The following is a 25,464-nucleotide window of genomic DNA, read 5'->3' as shown; positions in this document are numbered from 1 at the left end:
CTCATCAGGTTAAACCTCTGCCTGCAGTGCCAGCATCCTCTACTGGGGCTGGTTTGAGTTTCAGTTACCCCACTTATAACCCAGTTCCCTGCTAATATGCCTGGAAATGCAGTGGCACACGGCTCACATGCTTAGGACCCTGCAACTGTGTGAAAAAACGGAATGGAATTCTCAGTTCCTGGCTTCAGCCTGGCCCTGCCCCAGCTGTTGTGGCCATTTGGGGAGGGAAGTGGTAGATGGAACATCTTCCCCTCTCTGCCTTTCAAGTGAGTAAATAAATAAACCTGTGAAAGAGAGAGAAGCAAAGAGTAAGAGCCTTGTGTGGGGGGAGTACACGGAGGGTAAAGGGAGGAGCAGCCCTTAGTCCATGCTGTGGGAGGGCCTCGGGGTGGCCCGGCAGTGGACACGGGCCTAGGGGCAATCCAGGAGAGGGCGGCAGGTCTGAGGAGGCCAGGCATCGCCGAGAAGATTGCTGCCAGCACCGCGATATAATCGCATTCTGGCTCTGACACAGAGAATGGAGGGGTAGAGGGAGGGGCCCGGCATGCCTTCCCAGCACCTGAGTGGCTGAGAGTAGCAAGCTCCATACTGAGGCAGCAGTAGGGAAAGGTGACAAAGTCCATCCGCATCCAAGTCCAGCACCCAGTCTGTTCCCCACACCGGTTTCCCTAAAGACACTGCCCGGGCCTGGCTGTGTGATGCTGTGCAAATGATTCATTGCCTCATCTATAAAACGAAACTGATCAACAGTAAATGCTTCCTCGGAGGTATGCTATAAGGATTGGACACATTATACAGGTGCTCAGCTCCTGACTACCTCCATTCCTAGCTACTTTGATTGGTGTGGAAGCACATTCTTTTTGCTTCTAATATTACATGCTGAGCATCAGGCATGCCAGCTCTTTTCAAACAGATCTAATCTATGCTCAAATTAATTTAAGAATAAAATACTGTTATGGTTAAGACTAAAGTAATGCCTGGAGCAGCAGAATTAGCCTGGGAGGCTTTCTCTGAAGAAGTGAAGCTCCAGTCAGTTCTGGAAGGATGTGACATGGTCACCCCATGACAAGCACACAGGGCAAGTTGCTGAAGAAGGCTGAGTTGCAAAATGACATCTGAGCTGCAGTGGGTAAAAGGTAACGTGGAGGGCCCGGCGCCATGGCCTAGCGGCTAAAGTCCTCGCCTTGAATGCGCCAGGATCCCATATGGGCTCCGGTTCTAATCCCGGCAGCTCCACTTCCCATCCAGCGCCCTGCTTGTGGCCTGGGAAAGCAGTCGAGGATGGCCCAATGCTTTGGGACACTGCACCTGCGTGGGAGACCTGGAAGAGGTTCCTGGTTCCCGGCTTCGGATCGGCGCACCAGCCATTGCGGCTCACTTGGGGAGTGAATCATCGGATGGAACATCTTCCTCTCTGTCTCTCCTCCTCTCTGTATATACGGCTTTCCAATAATAATAATAAATCTTTTTTTTTTTTTTTAAAAAAAGGTAATGTGGACCAGGTGATCGCTGCTAGTGGATTCCTGCGGGGATGGCCAGGAGTCAGCCTGGACTGCTCACGCTACAGTTCTACACTGTGGACGCTTTCCCACAGCCCCAAGGAAAAAAGGTAACTGACCTTGTGGGGAGACCGAGGCACAACTGACCAGACAAAGCAGCAAAGGCATGTTCAGTCTGGACAGAGCATTTGTAAAGTGATAAAGCTGCACAGCAGGTGTTTGCTTTGTGCCAGTTTTCTGTTAATTGCATCTGAGAGTGTGGACATTTTGGCAATAGGCGAAACTTAGCCTCATTGTGTAGCCAACATGAAATTCAAAACAGCAACAGGTCACCGTGTAGGGCACTGCTTTGTGACTAACACAGTGCCCCATGAGGACATAAATGATCCCGATTTGTTCTTACTCTGCTTTATAATACTTGGACTGTCAGTTTTGTCTTCAATCTGGTTACACATGGCTGCTTCTTTCGGTCCTTTGGTCTCATTCTTCCTTTTCTGCACACTGGCTATCTTTGTCAGCTCTGTGATCTCCTAGTCATTTCAGCCCCAGGTTTCTTGGACCCCTTGGTGCTAGAGACTAATCCTGCAAAGACTCCTCTGCGCCTTCTTGTCCAAGTTCTCAGTAGATAGCCCCTGATTGGTCTGTGGTAGATGGCATGCATGTGTCCGGGCTGGAGATCTGTGAAAGTCGCTCACCTGGTGCACAGCTGGAACACGGAGCAACCGGAACACTGTGAGGCAGAGAAATTCATGAAGTTTGAGGAGGCCATCATTGTCCTGGCAATTTTACAAGGAAAATAGATGAACGTCTATGAATTTTTCCATCACCCTCTTTATCCTTCCTAAAGATGAACACACCTGATGGAGAAGCCAGAGGCAAATGAGGAAGTAGATACTACAAAAGTAGATTGTGTATTTTGAAATCTTAGTAATGAAGGGAAGACAGACATGAATAACAGGATTGAGGCTGCAATCATTTAAAATTCGGGTTTATTTTCTGATTATCGAATATGCCTACTGAAACTGGAGCAAACCAACCCCTTGGTAGAGTCTGTCTTCCACGCCAGATGGGCTGCTTAGCCTAGTTCTGCCGAAGTTACCAACTCCATCTTCACTAGAAGAGAAAACCACCATCTCAACCAAGAAATACCTAATTCTCCCCCCACCCCCATTTTTTTTTTTAAGATTTATTCATTTTTATTGGAAAGGCAGATTTATAGAAATAAAGAGAACAGAGAGAAAGATCTTCCATTTGCTGGTTTCCTCCCCAAATGGTCACAGTGGCCAGAGCTGAACCAATCTAAAGCCAGGAGTCAGGAACTTCTTCTGGGTCACCAGGAACTTCTTCCAGGTCTCCCACATGAATGCAGGGTCCCAGGGCTTTGGGTCATTTTCTGCTGCTAAGGCCGCAGGCAAGGAGCTGGATGGAAAGCACAGCAGCCGGGACAGGAACTGGTGCCCTTAGGGGATTCTGGCTCTTGGAGGTAGAGGATTAGCCACTTGAGCTATCATGCTGGGCCCAATTCTTTGCAGTGCTTGATGTCTTTCACCAACTCTTGAACTCAAAGGGCTTTGTACATTTTTGTTGTTGTTATCAATTTTCAAAAGATTTATTTAGCTGTTTGAAAGGCCGAGCGACAGAAATAGATAGATTGAGAGAGAGACTGAAAGATTTGCCGCCCACTGGTTCACTCCCCAGATGTCCACAACAGCCAGCTGAAACCAGGAACCGGGAATTCCGTCTTGGTCTTTCTTGTGGGTGCCAAGAGCCTGGGCACCTGAGACATCTTCCAGCGGAGTGCTGAATCAGAAGTGGAATAACTGGACTCGAACTGGCTCTGTGCTAGGGCTGCTGGCTTGGAAGCAGCAGCTGAACATGCTGCACCACAATGTTGGCCCACTGCTATCAACTGAACCGATTATCCATTCACTTTGTATTATTATCTGCTTTTTAAAATAACTTCGATTTTAAGGATGACACAATTTACCATCCTGGGTGCATTGTCCTCAAAACTACCATGTACCTCCTGGGTACAGGCAGTTACAGGGCAGAGATTGCAGGCTAGAAATGCTGGGGAAATCGGTTAAGCTCCCTGACTTGATCCTGGGAGTCTCACACATTAGCAGCACAAGTGACAGATGCAGCCCACAGTTCTCATTTCTGCATTGTGACTCAGAGATATTTATAATTATTATTTTAATTGTGGTGAGAACTTTTGAGATCCACCCTGTTAACAGAATTTAAAGAGTACAATAGAATATTGTTCACTGAAGGCCCAACGTTGAGTAGCAGATCTCTAGAACTTACTCACCAAGCGTGACTCAAACCTAAGCAACTCTCTGTTCCGGGCCCATTCTGCCCTCTGCTTCTGTGAATTTGACTATTGAATTTTTAAAAATACTTATTGGCGTATTTCTTTCTTTTTTTTTTTTTTAAAGATTTATTCATTTTATTACAGCCAAATATACACACAGGAGGAGAGACAGAGAGGAAGATCTTCCGACCGATGGTTCACTCCCCAAGTGAGCCGCAACGGGCCGATGCCGATCCGAAGCCGGGAACCTGGAACCTCTTCCAGGTCTCCCACGCGGGTGCAGGGTCCCAAAGCATTGGGCCGTCCTCGACTGCTTTCCCAGGCCACAAGCAGGGAGCTGGATGGGAAGTGGAGCTGCCGGGATTAGAACCGGCGCCCTTATGGGATCCCGGGCTTTCAAGGCGAGGACTTTAGCCGCTAGGCCACGCCGCCGGGCCCTGGCGTATTTATTTCAAAGGCACAATGATAGACAGAAAGGGAGAGGCCAGGAAAAAAGAGATCTTCTATTAACCAGCTCACTCCACAAATATCTCCAACAGCTACGTCTGGGAGCCAGAAACCCCATATGGGGAGGGCGTCTTGGAGTGATGAGGTAAGCTGCCGCCTACGACACCATCACTTGTGAGGCCCAGCTGCTCCGCTTCTCATTCAGCTCCTTGCTAATGCACCTGGGAAAGCTACAGAAGATGATCCAAGGCCTTGGGTGGCTGGACTAATGTGGGAGATGTGAGAGAAGCTCTTGGCTATTGGTTTCAATCTAGCTCAGCCCTAGCTACTGCGGTCATTTGGGGTGTGAGCCAGCGGGTGGAAGATCTCTCTGTATGTCCTTCTCTCTCTCTGTAATTCTGCCTCTCAAGTAAAATAAATCTTTAAGGAAAAAAAAAGAAGAAGAAATTCCATAATGTCTTCCACATGGGTGGCAGGAAAGCAGGCAGTTGGCCCATCATCTGATGCCTTACAGCACATTAACAGGAAGCTGGGTTGGAAGCAGAGATGAGCCCTGATCCCAGACTCTCCAACACGGGGTGTCGATATCCCAGGCAGCAGGTTCACTTGCTATGCCACAATGTCAACCTGGAATTGGACTCTTCCATACCTATTAAAAGTGTAATCATTCAACCATCTCCGACTGGCCTGTTTCACTTAGTATTTAGTCTTTCAAGGGCTGTATGTTCATATATATCTTAACTTCAGATGCACACACCACACACACACACACACACACACACACACACATTTTGGTCCAATAATTCCTCTACTGGCATTGAAAAATATAGGTGGAAGTATTGTCCAAAAGGAAAAGCATGTATATTTTTTGTAGGTTTGTTTGCACTGAAAAACATTGAAAACTGCCAAAATATTTATCAATGTGGAACTTCTTTAAATATTATAGTTACACAATGACATAAAATACACATGTAAAAAGAAAAATAATAGCTAATGTTTGCCAAATGATTATTGTATGCTAGTCACATTTAAGTATTTTTTTGTGTGTTGTCATATTTGATATTCATAATAGCCTTAGGAGTAATGTGGCCATTTACCAAGACAGTCTCCATTGATACCTGTCACAACATAGTCATTCATAGTGATCCTTTAAGTCTCAAAAATACCTTTCTTAGACTGTCGATTCTATGGTGAGTTCGCCCAAGAGATCGTTGTTGTCATCACTTCACTTTACAGATGAGATAGAGGAAGTGTTAAATAACTTACCCACGGTGACACAAGTGGCAGGCAGAGACCAGAAGAGAGCTATCAGAGAAATCTTGCCTGGCTCCCTCAGATGTCATTAGCCTCCAATATAAACCCAACACATCAAACCGTAAAAGTTGGTTCTGGTAGTGGTGGGGCTCCAGGAGAAGCAGGTCAGGGCTGTTAAAGTCTACCCATTTCTTCAAGAGGTGTATCGTTGTTACACGTTAGAAGGTTTCGTCATCCTCCCTGAGAGCTCAGCCCTTTCCCTCCCAGCTCTGAGGAGTCATGGCCCGGTCCTACCTTTCTTGCATTAGAATCTTACTTCTTGCTTTCACTAATTTCTGTCTTCCTCCTATGAACTCCCTTCAGAAATAATCACTTGATAACAAGAACAGTCAACGGGCAAATGACATTTATTTGACATATCTGTCTTGTGCTATGGCCAGCCTAGCTATAGCAGGCCAATTTCCCTGGTGTATTTGCTGTCTTACCAGACACCAAGATATCTGGAAAGACTGAACAGTATTGAGCAGAGTCTAGAGTTTCAAAGAGTGAGGCTATTTCTTCGAGTTGAATAGTTAACACACTGAGTGCCATTTTGTGCTCATAACAATCCTAAAAAGTAGGTAATGTTCTCATTTTTCTTATGTAAAAAAAAAAAAGAATCTATGCAATGTATAAATATATTCCTGTAGGGAATATCATTATCCCCTGTAATACCAACATCTTATATGGGTGCTGGTTTAAATCCCAGCTGCTCCGATTTCTATTCACTTTGCTGCTAATGTGCCTGGGAAAGCATCAAAAGATAGTTCAAGTGGTTGGGTCCCTAACACCCACATGGGAGACAATGATGGAGCTCCTGGATTCTGGCTTCAGCCTGGCCCAGCCTCAGCTTTGCAGTCATCAGGTAGTGAACCTAGTCAGAGATCAGTCTCTTCCCCCTCTTTCTGTAACTCTGCCTTTCAAATAAATTATACATAAATCTTTATTTTAAAAGGCTACACTGCATTACTATGTCAGTTAATTCCATAATGATGTAAATTTTTGCTGATGGTATGTTGGAGCTTTTAATGGACTGGGATGATACTCTGCTGGCTCTGTCTTCAGACCAGAGAGGGTATACCTAAGAAGCCGTTGAACTTGACTGGACAATAAGATGCTGGACTCTATGTTTGGTATACGCTTGCAATGGGGGAATCTCAACTGAACTTGAGCTGTGGTTATGCAACAAGGTGGAGGAATCTACCATGGTGGGAGGGTTTGGGGAGGGGTGGGGAGAACCCAAGTACCTATGAAACTGTGTCACATAATACTGCTAGTGAGTAGGGAACAAGCTTTTAGAAAAGATAATTAGAAGGCCCGGTGGCATGGCCTTGTGGCTAAAGTCCTTGCCTTGAATGTGCCAGAATCCCATGTGGGCGCCGGTTCTAATCCCGGCAGCTCCACTTCCCATCCAGCTCCCTGCTTGTGGCCTGGGAAAGCAGGAGAGGACAGACCAAAGCTTTGGGACACTGCGCCCGCGTGGGAGACCTGGAAGAGGTTCCAGGTTCCTGGCTTCGGATCGGCACAGAACCGGCAGTTGCGGCTCACTTGGGGAGTGAATCATCGGACGGAAGATCTTCCTCTCTGTCTCTGCTCTTTGTATATCTGACTTTGTAATAAAAATAAATAAAATCTTTTAAAAAAAAGGTAATTAGAACGAACTAAAATGAAACTTTAGATAATGAAATTATTGAGCACAGGTAGTTAAACAACTACAGGGTATATTTGAAAAATTTGACAGAGAAAACCTGAAAAAGAAATACAACTGACTTGGAGAAAGACAAAAAAATTTAGATTAAATATTCATTAACTAAATGAAGGTCTCAATAGATAGACATAGTAGTAGATTAGATACAACTGATAAGATAATGATTCAATAGAATAGGGGGTAAAATAGATATGGGGTACCAAATAAAGATCAAACGTAAGATTTTTAGGATCTCAGAAAAAGATGTGAGAGAAAATGCCTCAATCAGAAACATCTGAAGGCGGCAAGGTTTCCAGAAACAATGGAAGATATCAATCCAACATTCAAGAAACCCAATAAATACCAAGCAAGATAACCATGATAACAAGTCACAGAGCTACTGCAGACTCCAAGACAAAGAACTCAAAAGTATTAGAAAAAAAGATATATATTTTGAAATCAGGATAGATTTACAGCTGACTTATTAATAGCCACAGTGGAGTCCAGGAGTCAAGGAGTTGATGCGCTAAAGCAAACCTAGAATTCTACACTTAATAAAAACATTGTTCAGGATGAAAGTGAAGTGAAAATGTTTTATATCAGCAAAGACTAGTGTTCCATCGGCAGAACTGGGATAAGGAAATATTAACTAAGGAAGCGAAAGGCAGAAGACAAAAATCACCTCAGTGGAAGGTCAGAATTGCAAGAGAGAATTAAGGGATGAAAAGTAGAAACTATGTGCCTAGCCTAAATGAACACTGTAAGAAGTAGAAACAGTGTCTGTGGATTTTAATATGTAACAATACTCGTAATAGTATATGAGTCAGAGGGGGTAAGACAGTGAGCTCAGTTATAGACACAGCATTTAAGGGACTCATGGGAACTCCAGGAAACATCAAGTCTTGTCTGGAGTTGTGCAAGAGCCCTACAGGTCTATATTTGGGATTAGACAGCATCAGAAAGGTAGTAACGGCCCCTGGCGTGTACAATCTTGACCAAGATACTATATGGTCAGAAGACAACAGAGACAAAGACAGAACCCTGGGACCACTGGCTGAACGGCCCTAGGGTTGTCTACATGCATCTGCAGACTATTTTGGGGAGAAGGTCATTTTGAGCAAGTGCAAGATTGTTCCTGTAGCGGTGTCTCAGGTTGCCTTGGGGCTGTGCACTCTGTATTCAGGGGTCTCAGGATCAAGTGGCTGCTGGGGGAGACTGGAGGGGATGGTGTGCTTCAGAGTTCACAGCGGCATGCCCCATTTCCAACTCTGCTGCTGACTTCCACCAATGGAAAGGTGTCCACTTGCAGGTGCATCGCTTCTCTGCTCTCCACTGTCCTCGTTGAAGGGTCATCAATGTGACAAGAAGTGCATGTGCCTTGGAAACAGAATGACATGGTTTTGAATCTCAACTAACTGGGGCTTTGGGCAAAGTATTTTTTTTTTAAGGTTTATTTTATTTTTATTGCAAAGTCAGATATACAGAGAGGAGGAGAGACAGAGAGGAAGATCTTCCGTCCGATGATTCACTCCCCAAGTGGCCACAGTGGCCAGAGCTGAGCCGATTGGAGGCCTCCTCCAGGTCTCCCACGCGGGTGCAGGGTCCCAATGCATTGGGCCGTCCTCTCCTGCTTTCCCAGGCCACAAGCAGGGAGCTGGATGGGAAGTGGAGCTGCTGGGATTAGAACCGGTGACCATATGGGATCCCGGCGTTCAAGGTGAGGACTTTAGCCGCTAGGCCACCACGCCGGGCCCTGGGCAAAGTATTTAATCTGGCTAATCCTCTATTTTCCTCATTGTCAATCTTGACTAACAGTATCTCCCAGGCAGCATTGCTGCCAGGACAGAGTATAGGTTGGAGAAGCACCCTGCACAGAACATGACATGCTAGATTATTGCACAGCTCAGTCACTCTAAGAGTTTTCTTATTTCTCTTTCTGCAAAACACACAGGCATCTGATTCAGTGAGACTAAATTTTCATTTTATTGGAGAATAAGGGATAACGAGGACTCCTTTTTTAAAAAATTGAGATGTTGGGACTGACACGATAGCCTAGTGACTAAGTCCTCACCTTGATGCATCAGGATCCCATGTGGATACCAGTTTGTCCCAGCTATTCGACCTCCCTTCTAGCTCCTTGCCTGAGGCCTAGGAAAGCAGTAGAGGATGGCCCAAAGCCTTCGGATGCCGTACCCACATTGGAAATCTGGAAGAAGCTCCTGGCCCCTGGCTTTGCATCCCACAGTTCCAGCCATTGAGGACACTTGAGGAGTGAAGCAGCAGATGGTATATCTGTATATCTATATCTGCCTTGCCAATAAATAAATAAATCTTTTAAAATATTTTTCATTAAGTGTTTATTTCATTTTTATTGGAAAGGCAGATATACAGGGAGGAGGAGAGACAGAGAGAAAGATCTTCCATCCACTGGTTCACTCCCCAAGCAGCCGCCACGGCTGGAACTGTGCTGATCTGAAGCAGGGAGCCAGGAGCCTACCCTGGGTCTCCCATGCGAGTGCAGGGTCCCAAGGCTTTGGGCCATCATGAGCTGCTTTCCCAGGCCACAAACAAGGAGCTGGATGGGAAGAAGGGCCGCTGGGATTAGAAACAGTGCCCATATGGGATCCCAGTGCATGCAAGACGAGGACTTTAGCCGCTAGGCTACCACACCATAAATAAATAAAGGTACCACACCAAAATCCTTTCATTGTCAGCAAATAATAATACCAATGTCAGCATTGCAGGTGGCGGTTTTACCCACTATACCTTGGCATTAACCAAAACGCTGATGTTTTTAAGAGAATCAATTTTTGATCCACTTGGGAAGCTAGCCTAAAGTTTGATATAAATTCCTTTTCTTTTAAAGATGTATTTATTCATTTACTTAAAAGGCAGAGTTATTCAGAGAGATAATAGACAGGGACAGAGAAAACGTTCATCCACTGGTTCACTCCCCAAGTAGCTACAGTAGCCAGAGCCTGGCCAGAGCAAAGCCTAGAATGCTAGCTGGGTTTCAAGCACCACAATGTCGGTTCCTGATACAAATTTCTTGTTTTCTCATTCCTTTTCAAAAGAGTTGATCTTCTTGGCCATCCTGAATCTTCCTTTGGTCATTCAGTGTCTAGGGAAACAAAGTAGCTTTTTGAAGCTGTGGTTTCTAGGAAAGCATCCTTCAGTGGTTAAATAGATTCACTGGACAAGTGGCTCCATGAAGGTGAGGTACGGTTTAGAGTGATGGTATCTGGGCATGTGTTGGGAGGCTCTGGATTCTGATATGCTGTAGGGTAGTGCAACTCAGCTTCTTCTCTCCCCTGATTGTCCAAAAGACCTTATGGGCTCTTAAAGAGACCCATGGAGCTAAGGAAAGAATTCTTCACATGCTCAAATGCTGTCTATCATTTGTTTTCCATTGTTCTCGAGGTCTCTTAGCTGGAAGGAATGATCCCTGGGTAGCCAACGACGTGCCAAACAGAGATGCTGAGTCAAGACAAGAGGCATACCTGTGTAGACACATCTCTGATTCTCACATGCCTCCCAGGTAGCCTTCACCTTTAGTAGAATGCACCAAGAATAATCTTTCTAAACTTGTGCAATTTTAATATAATGTTAGAATTTTAGGGGCTGATGAAAAGGCTCCACTGGCTACTAACATTCCTCCTGCAAGCACAGGTTCATGTCCCAGCTGCTCCACTTCCCATCCAGCCCTCTGCTTATGGCCTGGGAAAGCAGTGAAGAATGGCCTAAAGCCTTGGGACCCTGCACCCACGTGGGAGACTCAAAAGAAGCTCCTGGCTTCTGGCTAGAGCTGTTGTGGTCAAACAGGGAATGAATGAGGGGACGTAAGATCTTTTCATAGAAATCTTTTCTGGGATTTCTGCATTCATGGTTACAGTAGCAAAAGACTTAGAGTGGGCCCGGCGGCGTGGCCTAGTGGCTTAAGTCCTCGCCTTGAACGCTCCAGGATCCCATATAGGCGCCGGTTCTAATCCTGGCAGCTCCACTTCCCATCCAGCTCCCTGCTTGTGGCCTGGGAAAGCAGTCGAGGACGGCCCAAAGCTTTGGGACACTGCACCCATGTGGGAGACCTGGAAGAGGTTCCCGGCTTCGGATCGACGCTCACCGGCCCGTTGCGGCTCACTTGGGGAGTGAATCATCGGACGGGAGATCTTCCTCTCTGTGTATCTGACTTTGTAATAAAAATAAATAAGTTTTTTTAAAAAAATAGACTTAGAGGGACTGGTGTTGTAGCACATGAAGCTGTTGCCTGCAATTCCCATATCCCATATGAGCGAGAGTTCCAGTACTGGCCGCTTTGCTTCCAATCCAGCTGTCTGTGATACAGTTGGGAAAGTAAAAGATGATTCATTGAACCCATGTAAGAGACCCAGGCAAAGTTGCAAGCTCTGGGTTCCTTGCCTTGACATGACCCAGCCCTAGCTGTTGTGACCATCTGGGGAGTCACTCAGTGGGTAAGAGACTCACTGCCCCTCTCTCTGTATCTGTCTTTCAAAAACAAATTAATAAATCTTTAAAACCAACCAACCAACCAACCAACAAACAGAAAAACAAGCCTTGAAACTGGTGCAATAGCTCAATGGCTAAATCCTTACCTCGCAAGCTCTGGGATCCCATATAGGCACTGCTTCATGTCCTGGTTGCTCCATTTCACACCCAGCTCCGTGCTTGTGGTATGAAAAGCATTATAGGACAGCCCAAAACCTTGGCAGGAGACCTGGAACAACCTCATGACTCCTGGCTTGGGATCAACTCAGCTGGGGAGTGGAGCAGTGGATGGAGGAATTTTCTCTCTGTTTCTCCTTCTATCTCCTTAAATCTGATAGATTTTTCCAATAAAAATAAACAAATCTTTAAAACAAACATACATTCTTCATGAGTAAAAATTACATGTGGTTTATTTACATGTCTATATAATGTAGACATTTGAATAAAATAATTAAAACCTACTCTTATGAAATTACATCATGGACTATTTTCCAATGCTATATAGTTCTAATCATTTTTCTTCTTTTTTTAAAGTTTATTTTATTTTTATTACAAAGTCAGATATACAGAGGAGGAGAGACAGAGAGGAAGATCTTCCGTCCATTGATTCACTCCTCAAGTGAGTGCAATAGCCAGTGCTGTGCTGTTCTGAAGCTGGGAACCAGGAACCTCTTCCAGGTCTTCCACACGGGTGCAGGATCCCAAAGCTTTAGGCCATCCTCGACTGCTTTCCCAGGCCACAAGCAGGGAGCTGGATGGGAAGTGGAGCTGCCGGGATTAGAACCAGCGCCCATATGGGATCCCGCGGCGTTCAAGGCGAGGACTTTAGCCGCTAGGCCATGCAACCGGGCCCCTCCTCTTCATCTTGATCGCTGCTCCACAATGCCTGCCTCTTCGTTGCAATAAGAAGAAATTTTAAGATTTGTTTGTATTTATTTGAAAGGGAGCATTACAGCAAGAGAGCGAGAAAGATCTTCCCTCCGTGGCTTCATGCCTCCAATGGCCCTGCAGTGGGAGTCAGGAGCTTCATTTTCTGTCTGCTGGTTCCCTCCTCAAACGGCCGCAGCCACCAGAGCTGAGCTGATCTAAAGCTGGCAGCCAGGAACTTCTTCTGCGTCTCCCACATGGGTGCAGGGGCCCAAGCCTTTGGGCATTTTTCTGCTGCTTTTCTCAGGTGCATTAGCGGGGAGCTGGTGGACGTGAACTGACACCCACGGGATGCCACCTTTGCGGGCAGCAGTTGAACCCATATCTCACAAACTCCCTGCCCACTTAGTTGCATTTATTAAATATAAGTCTATTCTTAGCTCACAGGATACACACATAAAAATAGCCTGCAAGGTAAACGCTTGGTCTGGGGAATGGCTGAGTCGTAGGAAGGAAGGAACTTGCAGTCCCTTACCATTGTGTGCAGAGGAGCACTTAGGTGGGCAGGGCTGTCCCGTGAGAGTGAAATCAACTTTACATTGAGTCATAATATGCTTGACTCTACTTGTTTCAACAGCCCAGCTTCGCAAAATACAAGAAATAAAATTTAATTTGCAATTATTTTTATTGCCAAAAAATATTCAAAAAAACCCCGTAAGACATTCAAGTACAGTAATATAGTACATATAATAAAAGCACATAAAAGTTAAAAAGAGAAGTGCAGGGCAGGCCTTGTGGCACAGTAGGTTAAGCAGTGCTTGTCATGCTGGCATCCTTTATCGGAATGCTGATTTGAGGCTCAGCTACTCCATTTCTGATTCAGCTTCCTGCTAATGTGCCAGGAAAAACAGCAGATGGTATCCCAAGCACTTGGGGGACCTGGATCGAGTTTTGTGCTCCTGACTTCCACCTGCGAGCATTAGGAGGCTACACCAGCAAGTAGAAGCTATAGCTCTCTGTACACTTCAAACAAATAATAGAAATACATAAGCAACTAATATTAAAAGATGAGCCTAAGGAGAAAGGAGAGGGAGGTAAATTTTCTGATGTTAAATACGAGTTTGTGTACTTTTTAGATGGATGATAATGGGTATCATCTTGCTTAGATTGTAAGAACAGATTTTTGACACAATGATAAGGATTCTGCTTGAAACCTCCTCAGCTCAGTGCTGAGGGCCTGGGTTCAAGGTCAGCTCTGCTGTATACTCTGGCTTATTGCCATTGTGCACCCTGATGACAGCTCGAGTGGTTGGGACACCTGAACTAAGTTCAGGGCTCCTGGGTGTGTCCTGGTCGTGTGAGCATTTTAGGAGTGAATTAGCAAATGGAAGCTCTATCTATGCCTTTATTTCTCTCTCTGCCTTACAAATAAATACATTTTAAAAATAGATACATGTGTAGCTTAAATTTTAGATGGAATCAGTTATTCCAAAGAGAATCACGATAATTGTTTCAAAATACTTGTACTGGGGCTGGCACTGTGGTGTGACCTGTAACTCCGCTGCCTGCAGCAGCAGCAGCCCATACATTGTTACATCAAGTCCCAGCACCTCCACTTCCGATCTAGTTCCTTACAAATGCTCCTAGGAAAGCATCAGAAGACAGTCCAAGTGCCTGGACCTTGCACCCACATGGAAGACCCAGGAGAAGTTGGCCTGGTCAGGCCCAATTCCTAAAGTTGCAGCCATTTGGGGAGTGAGCCAGCAGATGGAAGACCTCTCTCTCATTTTCTGTCTGTAACTCTTCCTTTTAAATAGATAGATAGATAGATAGATAGATAGATAGATAGATAGATAGATAGATAAAATACCTATAGTTGTAATATGGTAGAAAGTACAACTTTTGCAACTACTTAAACGTGAGATAAAACATTTTTTTATGTCACTCAAAAAATGTCATGGTTCATAAAAACGTTATTTAGAGGATATGCCAGCAAAAACCTTTGAAGAAGTTTCAAACAATCCTTAGTGACTCAGAACCAAATCTTTTCCTGAAAGCTGTAGAAATGCCGCGGGTGGGAGGAGCGAGCAGGAGGTTTTCTGTTTACCTGTGCCCACTCAGAATCCAGTGTCGGGTCCCTTTAGATGTGTTCAGGCCCAGGAATGTCCTGCCAGCGGAGTGGCTCACTCCTCTGTCACTTGGAGTCCCCTTCTGAATTGTGACTCTGACAGCTGGTGGCTTGTTTCCTCTCAGGTTTTCCTTTCTGGTTTGTTCTGAAGATTCATGAGTTAAACATTTGTCAAGCGCTTTGCAATATTTGGCTGAAAGTACAAAGTCTTACTTATTATTGTTGGATGGATGAAAGGTTTCATACAAGCACAAAATATCCTCTTTCCAAGACATGCAGCATTCTCCTGCTTCCTCCCCAGGAAGCCGGTGACCCTTTCTTCTGGTGGGCTCCTCCTTTCCACAACCTGCCAGGACTCTGAGAGAGGACTCAACTTTCTCCTGCTCTTCAGAGAGTTTAATACAGTTCAGAGCTGGGATAAGCATTTTTTTTAAAATTAAGTTTTCTTTTTAACATTGTTTACATAGTTGAGATGGGTGCACACCTATGTGGGCTTCAACTGGAGGGGGAAGAGGAGGGTCAGGTATGGAGGAAGGTATGTGATAGAAATAGGAGTGTTCTGAGGGTGCTGTTATTCTGGTGGCTATGATGGTTCTAAGAAGTTGTCAGTTACATTGCTCCAGGGTTGAGAAAATCATCCTAAGCTCTATTGACAAAGTCTACTTCAGTGCACAAACCAAGGAACGTGCTGCAAAGCTTAACCAGGAGAGTTGTCTAACCTGTTCTGCTTTCTATCCTCTGATGAGGCAGTTGACATTCCCTGCTGGCCTAGATGAGCTGGCCGGTATGTCCCCCATGTGCATGTGGGAATGTTGTGCACCACACAGGCATCAGCAACTGATGGGATCACTCCAAGCTCAGGCCACACATCTTGTAATTTTTCCAGGGCGACTGGGGCCTGAGTTCAGTAGCTTACTTGGGAGAGTTTCTCGAGATTTTTTGCCTAAGGTGATCTCAGACTTGACAGATTCAGTCTGTCACCTGCACCAGCCAGTGCACATACTGGTAGATGCAGCTGCCTGGTTAGTTCTGCCCCATAGCCCCATATCTCACGTGAACTGAAGGGTGCTGTGGCCCAGCTCAGCCATCCTGCCATAGACCCAGCCCTCATGTATATCAGCAGATACCATGGCCTGATCAGGGCGATCAATAATCTCCACCAGACCCCCCACACAGTTCCTGTGTGCTGGCATATGTGGCAGTCTGGTTTGCTCTGCCCTTCATCTCATCTGGCTCTCATACACAGCCCATCTGAGATGGCCACCCCAATCTTGGCATTCACCAGCAGGTGCTATAGCTTGACTCACCCCAGCTTGTTCCCAGTCACAGCGTTCACTAGTGAGTGCAGCAGCCTAGCACAGCCTGCCCCACTGTCAATCCTCATGGGAATTGGCAGATGTTGCAGTCTAACTCAGCCCGACCTGTGCCCCATCCTGGCCTCGCTCACTCCAGTGTGTTCTGGTGGGTGCCATGGCCTAACTTGACCATGACCAGCTTGACATTGCCCACCCCAGCAGGCACTGCAGCCTCAGCCAGCCAGGCATGCCTCCCAGCTCCAGCTTTTGCGTGCATCAGCAGGTGGCAGGCAATGCTATTTAATCCAGCTCAGGTATCCCACGTGGGTGGATACCTTGGCCTGATCCACACATGTGCTCCAGTTTTCTCCATCTAAATCACTTCATCTCAGCTCCCTGGCCTACCTGCAAGTGCCATGGTCCAGTCCATGGAAGACCCTAGAAGTTATTTCTCCCCCTTCAAACATGCTCTGTCATTCCCATTCTAATAAGTTCCATCTAATAAGACTTCCTTCCCCAGGTGATCTACAGCCCTCACAGCTGGGAGCTGGGGTGGCTTGTCCCACCTGCCATTCCCTGCCTTCCCCACATATCTTAACAAAGAGAGAGGGAGACAGAGAGAGAGAGAGAAATAAACAATTACACTGGTGCACTGATATAGTTAACACAAATTTGGCATTAACCAGGCCCAGAATTCCTGCCAGCTACTGGCTGCTTTTCTCTGACCTAGGAAGAAGGCAACCTCAGCAGTTGCCTACAGCTGGGTGGTAACGTTTTTCCTTATTTGGTCCTCCTGCAGCAAGAGTTGGGCTACTGGGTGGTGAACTAAGATGACAGAGTTCTTTTTTTGAACTGTCCTGTCACTTCACCTGACCCTGAACAAGTCACTTCACCTCTCTAAACCTCTTTCTCCCACTTAAGAATTCAGATAGTTGGAACAGCTCAATTTCACAACCTCACACTTAAAAATTCCTCTTGGCATGCTAAGATCCCCAAAATTGTTCTAAAACTATCAGCATACTGGTGAGTAACATTTGGTAATATGTGATCCACGCCAATAGAAGTCCCTATGAATTAAATTGATGAGCACTGTTGGTGTCCAGATCACTGTAGGGTATAGATCTTTCTGTAAGCCTAGCTTTCATAGTCACTGTATTTTATGCCGTAGAACCATGTGGTTGTTGCTGCTGCTGGGGGTGGTGCAGGTTGTGCCAGCAGTGGTGATGATTGTGGTGGTAATAGAGGTGGGCAAGGTGTTGTCAATGGTGATGACGGTGCGGGCGGTGGAGTGATGACGGTGTGAGGGCAGTGATGGTGGAGGAGATGGTGGTGGGAGTAACAGAGGGGATGGTGGAAGCATCACTGTGATTGAAGGAATAACACTTGCCACAGAGTTTGTTCTTCATCATGACTCCCATGGTAACTCAGGGACTTGTTGAACAGTGAAAGAGAAGGTGGCAGATTACAGCTGCATTTGATATCGAAGGTTAAAAAAACAAAAACTTGGAAAACATAAGGCTGGGGTGGTGGCAAATAAAGCTAATCGTTCATCTGAGGCATCCAATATAGGTGCTGGTTCATATCCCAGCTGCCCCACTTCCCATCCAGCTCCCGCTCATGGCCTGGGGAATCAGTGGAGGATGGCTGAATGCCTCAGGCCCCTGCACTCAAGAGAGGTTCCTTGCTTCAGAGCGCTCCAGACCTGGCTGTGAGGGCCATTGGAGGAGTGAACCCGTGGACCAGCTCGCCCTCTCTCCCTCTCTGCCTTGCCTTCTCTCTTGAACTCTTCTTCTTCTTCTTTTTTTTAAGATTTATTTATTATTTTTATTGCAAAGTCAGATATACAGACAGGAGTGATCCAGGTCAAAGCATTTTATTGTAGTAGACAAAAACATCTAAGACATCTGGAAATGCCTCACTTTCTGCCTACTACTCAAAGCACGTGTCTGCCTACGGGAGGATCCTGGAGGAGTTGCGGGACCGTGTTCTGCATGGTTGTCACGTGCTGCCACGTCCTGTGAATCGATCCTGAAGGATCTCCTGGACTGACTGCTAACGGTGGGTGCTTGGGAGAGGCCCATGGCAGAGGAGGTGAGGACGCACTGGTGGTTTAACTCCCGCCAAGAAACAGTCAAGGAGTACAGGGTCACCCTTGTGTGGCCCCTGAGTACCTGCTGCCAGGCTCTGGAGCAGTGCCACCATCAGGCTCTTGCTGCCACAGCCCTGTGTCCCTGCAGCCTGCCTCTCAGAGCCCGAGCAGCTGCATAGCTGGGCAAAGAGTGTCTCGGGCCACAACAGCCTCCTGGCACAGCCTCATTGTTCTGGGGAGTGCACCTGTATTGGCCGACTCGAAGGAGGGAGGTACAGAGAGCTGCCTCAGGGCCGCCAGGAGCCAGAGCCCAGGTCCTCGGATGAAGCCCCAACACCTGAGTCTCCCTTATCCGGCCAGTCGCAGGAGAAGAGGAGCCAGACTCCCCGTTGGAAGCCTAAGCCATTGCCTGTGTCCTCCTTGCTCTGCTCCCAGCACCAGGAGCCAGGGCAGTCCCAGTAAGTGAGACCGAAGCCCTAACCACTGTCCAAGAAGGGAGCCAGGGCCAGAAGTGGGGGCGCTGGACAGGGGAACCCGCGGGTTGTTCTGACTTGCATGCTGCATCGTGCTAGTCCAGAGACCAGCCCTGTAGCCTAACTTGGGCTAGTCAAGAGGAGCTCCAAGGGACACTTTTCATAAATAAAAGTCCTAACAGCATGCACAGATTGGGCTACTGTGCATCTTGGCAAGATCCGATGGAGTTGACTGGCAGGTGACTCGATGTGGAAAGACAAATGCTTTATGATCTTACTGCTGTGGGGATTCCAGAAAGGTTGTCCTCATAGACATAGAGGAAAGAGTGATGGTTCCCAGAGGTTGGGGTGGAGGAGAGAAGAGGGAGGGAGACAAAGTACACACAGCTGCACGTGTCCAGCAGGTACAGACCCTGCGTCTCTGGTGTAGCAGGGAGATGCCAGTCTATAGTGACATGTGTTGTAGCTGCGGTGTCTGTGTGAGTGTCCAATGTCCCTGTGACTCCTCAGTGGGGAACAGCCCTCCTCCCCCTAAACCCCACCCGAGCGCCATGGACCTCACCAGATGTGGGATCCACCAGGTGTGGCCTCAAACAGCTGCAAGGGGGGGGGGGCTAGGCAGGAAGTGCACGCTGCTGTGTGCCTGGCACACTCACACTCATCTGAGGCCTGGGTTCTTCAGATGCCACAAGTGTGGCACATTCCCAGGGCTTGTCTGTGTTTGGGTCAGTAAGACACCCAGCAGTGTTGCCCACCTGGCCTTGCCAAGCCACCTGTGCTGAGAGAGGAGGGTGGAGCCGCCTGGAGAGGGGAGGGCCCTTGGGCTCCAGCCAAGGAAGCTGTGGGGATGGGGCCCTGCCCCCACCCATGTTCATTTTCTCTTTTGTGTTTCTGGGGAGGGGAGATGGTGCTTAGTTAAAGAAGGTCCTTTCTTCCAAAGCTGGCAGGAACAAGGATGCTCCCCTGCGGATTGCAGCTCTTGCCCTGTTCTATATCCTGTTGCACAGAAGTGGGGCTGGGCAGGCTCTAGCTGCAACAGGTAGTCAGGACATACCTAGAGTGCCTCTACAAGGTGACATGGAAAAGTGACTTCAGAGAGCCAGCAACGTCACCCCCTGGAGTGACATGATTCCCTGAGGTTTTGCAAATAATTGCTCTAGCATGTGATGGTCTCTGTTGCCCTGCTAGGTTGTGAGCTGTGCCCATGCACACTGGATCCCAGATGTTCTCTAAAAAGAACCTCTATAATAAGAGGTTTTCTCCTTTGCTGTGCATACACTTTTGTCTGCATCATGTGGATGGGTATTCCCAACTTCTTACAGTCAGAGTCGCTGACTGAGAGCCCAGCAAGGAATGTCTGTGTTCCAACCGGACACTGGCTTGCTTGTATCGCAGCATTTCTGTGCAGCTCCCTGGTTATTAATTAGCCACCCTTCAACATTATTGAATTTTACACAAGTGACCATAACAGCACTTCTCTTCCCACATGCTTCATTTACCTGGTGGCCTTCCCCTCCTTAATCAAGAGGCAGAATCTATATTCCCTCAACTTGAACCTGGATAGATCCCTGTGGCCTTTCTGTTGACAGGACACGGTGGAAATGGTGCTGAGGTCCCTTCAAAGGCTAAAGCATCTGTCTGGTTCTGTCTCAGGAAATATCTCTTGGAACACTGCCACTGTAGGATGAGGCATCCCAGGACACAGGGAGAAGCCAGTCACATTTGGCAGCTAGACCAGTCCCCTGTAGAGGAAGAGCCATCAAGAGTGGCGAAAGCCAGGTGGAAGCCTCTGAAATGGCCCCCTACCGACCTACTCACTCCCATTAAAATAGTAGATCAATTGTGCTTCCTAGAGGTGAGAGTGAGGGTTTGGTGGAGATTTCATTCCAGGTGGAAAACAGGATTAGAAGCAGTTTATATTATGTGACTGAACCATATTTATCTGTAATTTTGCTTCGGGGATAAGACAACTCTCCTTGTGTTGTTACGTGTAGTTTAGATGTAGCTCTAGACCATCTCGTAGAACACCACACTGACCCATTACATCCATGGCATTGTGCAAAGGGGGCAGGAGGAAGCAGATGGGGCTAGCATGTTGAAAGCCTCCATCAAAAACAAACATTGCTAAGTGTGAGAGATAAACCCTAAGAAGATTCAGGAATCTGATGCTTTAGTGAAATGCATAAGGCTTCTGTAAAACAGAGTGCTGTATCTTGCATCTCCCACTACAAAGAAGGGAACACAATACCTGATGGGCTTCTTTGGGTACTAGAGACACTGTCTCCCATACCTAGGGATGGTATTAGAGCCCAAACACACTGTGGCATTGAAGACATATCATTGAGTGGGGGCAGACAGAAAGAAAGGGCTCCACAGCAAGGACATACCAAGGTGCAAGCAACACTGATATGACCATATGGGCTGACAGAGTCCATAATGTTGGAGATGGGAAACCATAGGATTTCCAGGAAACCTCAGTGACCCTACGATCTCTAAGACAACGTCATGCCATCTACAGCATGGAGTTCTACAACTCTCGACAAATAACTCCTGGTATGTTAACAGGTTCTGACACAAATGGAGGAATTGACCATGTGCTAACAAGCGGTCATGTGTTTAGAATAGCCTGTTATCAGTTGAATCCTATTGGCTCCACCACATCACACAATTGGATAACCTACAAAGCATTCCAGGGAATGGTCTATCTTTTCCGCAGGATCCATGGCCACCAGTAAGCTGCATGAGCTGCTATCCCAGAACCCAATGTCACCCACAGTGGGTACCCTAGTCCCATTCACTCCATGCAGGGTCCTAAGCAGCTGAAGGAGACAGAAACTCTGGAAACTTGGCTTATGGTTCAGTCTGCTGGGTGAGGGGGGCACCAATAAATGTGCCAACATTGTAACTGATATTTTTATTTTGTGAAGAGGCAGAAGTAACTGCTCAGGTTGGGCAGGCAGCCATTTAAATGACTAGAAGACTAGAGACAATGAAACCAGAGGCAAATGCATGTGGGTAGATGGAAGGATGGGAGAGGGCATAAAGCATGAACATTTTTGCAAATGTAGATAAAATAGACTTGGTCAATCTTTGCTCTCAACTACTATGAAAAAATATAGAAGTGACCCAAACAGACACTATGCATGAACCCTACAGTGTGAACTTGCATTTCTTAAAGCTTATTAAGCTACTGCTGTTACCACCAGCACACACAAGATCTGTGGCTGACGGCTGTATCATCCAGTGGTAAGAGGCAGAATGGATGTGGGTCAGTTGGACAAGGCTGCTGTACCTTCCAGGACAGGAGCTGGACCAGTCAGGCTGGGCCAAAAACCCATCAGTGTGCGCGAGATCTGCAACTGGGAGGTGACCTGATAGAGGAGCTTGGGGAACTCCTCTGTTGGGATGCATTCTTGTCTGTGAGCACAAGAACCAAGGCTGGAAGCAGTCCAGGGCAAGCCAGGTTACAACCCACTGGCATATGCATGGTTCAGGTCTGGGGGTAGACCGGGCTGGGCTAGACCAGTTCACAGCATCCATTAGCAGATCTGAGAACCAGGATGGGGTGTGGGGCAAGCTGGGTTGGGCCACAATGCCTGCCAGTTCACATTAGAAATAGTACTGGGGGCTGTCCAGGTTGGGCCAGGTGGCAGTACCTGCCAGCATGAGCTGGAACTGCAGGCAGCCCAGGCTGGGTGAGGCTGCAGCACCTACCAATAAATGCTGAGGTGAGGCAGGCCATGCCAGACTTGGCTGCAGCAGCCACCAGCACACCTAAAACTCTAATACTCAATGTGGAGGCAAGCCTGGGAGGCAGATTGCAGGAGTCCCCCTGCTTGACCACTGCTCCTGCTGGTGAGCTTGAGAGCTAGGACTGGGAGCAGACCAGGCTGGGCAGGGTTACAAAACCTGCTGACTTTACATGCAAGCTTGGTTAGGGAAGAGCCAGGCTGGGCTAAGTGACCATATCCACTGGTGCACGCATAAGCCAGAGTAAGTTCAGGCTGGTCAGGCTTTGCTGCAGGATCAGGTGGCAAGTGCTGGGACTGGGGACAGGCCTATCAAGCTAGACTGAAGAACCATCTGAAAAGTACAAGATCTGGAGCTGAGAGTTTGCCTAGTAGGGAAAATGTGGACAGCCCTTGATGGGCTGCAACTTCCACCAGTGAGCATGAGAACCAGGGCTGGGGGCGTGCCTGGCTAGACAGGCGGCAGCACTGCTGGCATAAGTGTGGACTGGATAGTGGGGTCAGTCAGGCTGAGCTAGGATACAGCAGCTATTGATGTATACGAAAGCTGAATGGGATACAGAACAGACTGGAACAGTCTGCTACACATACTTTCATGTATACGAACTGTGGGGATGGGCCTGCTAGGAGTAATTGGGGGTTTATCCACCTAGGCTGCTGTTCCCACTCATGTGCATGAGGGCTGGGTGTGTGGTGGGCAGGTTTGGGCTGGGCCACAGCATCCGTTGGTTTGCATATGGGGTGGTGCTGGGGACAGAACTTACTGGATGTCTGCAACCACCAGTGTGTATGTAAGCTGATGTGGGTGAAAGAGTGAACCAGAACCTGTTGCCTGGCACACACAAGTCAGGTCTGGGGTCACCTCTGGCAAGATTGTTTTGGGGACTCCCTCAACTGAACCGTTGGATGCAAAACTCCCACCATGGAGAAAACCACAGGATCTGTGGTCTGATTGTGGAGTGCATGTGTCAGAACTGGGTCCCTGCAGTTGCTGAAGCCTGTGTAGTGGAAGGTATGCCCAGATGCACATGAGGAATGTGAAGACTGTTGAGGCCGAGGACATCTGGTGTCATAGAGGGCAGAACAAATTGGACAGCTCTCCTAGCTGTCCTGTCTGGGCAAATCAAGACTCTATGGTGGACTATGTCAGCCAATGGACATTGGAAGAATTTCCTCAATCTTGGAGCAGCTAAAGCAACAATATCTCAGAAATATCAAAAACCACTTAAACAGTACCCTTGGAACATGCTCCACATTGGGGATGCTGGGATGCCATCAGGTGGCCGTGCCCCATGCCCAGGTACTGATGTGGTTAGGCTGCTGGGAGCAGCCCTCTCCCCTTGTCTTCCCCTAACCTCCAGATATGGGAAGAGAAAAAAATTGGAAGCAATTGTCTCATCTACTTTCTCCCACACCTCACCCTCCCCACCCTAGTCAGTGGTCCACATGGCTATACATCTTTCTCAACTATGTAAACATCATCAAAAATAAATTTATTATGAAAAAGTTATTGCTGCTTCGGAATGCACAATGTGCCAACAATAGAATTTGGGCCTCTGAAATGACATCAATTCCAAGAGGAGTCCAATTGGCCACTTGGTTCACTGTAATACAGGGCTCCTTGCATTTACTTTGCCCACACAAGAATAGACACCTGTTCCAAGAATCCTTGCTCTCAAAATCTCAGTCAGCACCTTTATCTGGAAACTTACAGAATGCCTGATGTTTTGGCATGAGATTCCACACAATACAACATCCAAGGGAACTAGTTTGTGGCAAAACAGATGTATGAGTGACCCCATGACTTTCAGATTCTCTGACTGTATTACAAACTACACTAGTAGAATGAACTACTACGAGAAGGCCTACCTGGAGCACTAGCTGCTAGGGAGCATTCTGTTGGGATGAGGTAGTGTTCTTCAGTGTGCACAGAGGCCGGTGTATGACGAGTTATTAACAGAAAGAATGATGGATCCAAAGATCAAGGTTTGGAAGCAAGGTGTTCTGACCTATCGTTATTCCCAGTCATCCGTTGGAGAAGCTGGCGCTCTCCCTCCTCACACCTTTGAGCTCTACAGGGTTAGAAGTCCTGAAACCAGAGGGGATATATTCTTACAAGGCATTATAGCAAGGGTATCTATGAACTCTAATGTAACAGAGACCACCTAGGCACTTTAGCCTCAAACTGAAATGCACATAGATGCTGACATTAGAAGTGGGCAGCTTAGCCCACTATGCCACAAGGCTGATCCCAGAATCTATGACTTCCGTGGCGTGAAACTATGAAGTGTTCACTTGTGACACTTCAATAAACCTACCCTTGGGGCAGATCGAAGAGATGGACTACCCACCCGAGAAAGTATTTAAATCAATGTTAAATAAAGAACTTTTGAAACCAACCAGCATCCCATATGGTGGGACATAGTTCGAGTCCCAGCTGCTCCACTTCTGATCCAACTCCCCTCTAGTTGCCTGGGAAAACAGCAGGGAATGGCCAAAGTCCTAGAGCCTCTATACCCATGTGGGATACCCAGAAGAATCTGCTGCCCCCTACTTCAGGACCAGCCCAGCTCTGGCCATTGCAGTGACTTGAGGAGTGAACTAGCAGATGGAAAATCTCTCTCCTTCTTTCCCTCTCTCTCTGTAACTGCCTTTCCAATTAAAAAAAAAAAAATCTTAAAAAAAAAAAAAAAGGACTTCATTCTTCCTTGTTAAAAGGTACAAGTTACCATCATCATGCTGGTCGAGTCAATGACCTTGAGCCGCGGGAGGAGTTAAGGCTGCTATTACCCAAGGCGGGCAGGAAGGAATGTGCATAACCAGGTAATACCCGTGGGCACTTGTGGGAATACCCTCACCCAGTTATAACTGTGGATGGAGCTAGGCAGCAGCTTCATCTAAGAAGGGCTTAACATTCCAGGACTGGAGGTTGAAGTTGCATCACCAGGTCAGCCATCACTGAGCCTGCAGAGGGGACCGGCATCTGCTGTGGAGAACTGAGTGGCTAGGGAAAGAGGAAGATAGTGAGCTATGGCCCCGAGACCGACTACAGTCACAGGGGTTATTACTGTCTTTTTATATCATTTCTTTTAAATTTCCTCTCAGGAGAAGTTCATGGGA

At 47.1% G+C, this 25,464-nt stretch overlaps 1 long non-coding RNA gene across 1 annotated transcript in view; it reads right to left on the bottom strand.

Moving 5' to 3' along the window:
- Nucleotides 1–8,421: 8,421 nt before the first annotated feature.
- LOC131479880 (uncharacterized) overlaps nucleotides 8,422–25,464 on the bottom strand; it is a 28,524-nt gene continuing 11,481 nt past the window's right edge. The window contains exons 2-3 of the long non-coding RNA XR_009245141.1: nucleotides 14,718–14,883; nucleotides 8,422–8,617 (exon numbers count right to left, since the gene is read on the bottom strand). This is a non-coding gene — a long non-coding RNA (uncharacterized LOC131479880). The remainder of the gene's footprint in view (nucleotides 8,618–14,717; nucleotides 14,884–25,464) is intronic.

The sequence above is a fragment of the Ochotona princeps genome, chromosome 3 (genome assembly GCF_030435755.1).
Source record: "Ochotona princeps isolate mOchPri1 chromosome 3, mOchPri1.hap1, whole genome shotgun sequence".
NCBI lineage: Eukaryota > Metazoa > Chordata > Mammalia > Lagomorpha > Ochotonidae > Ochotona > Ochotona princeps.
The sequence above is the reverse complement of the archived record's forward strand: the minus strand, read 5'-3'. Positions and strand labels throughout refer to the sequence as shown.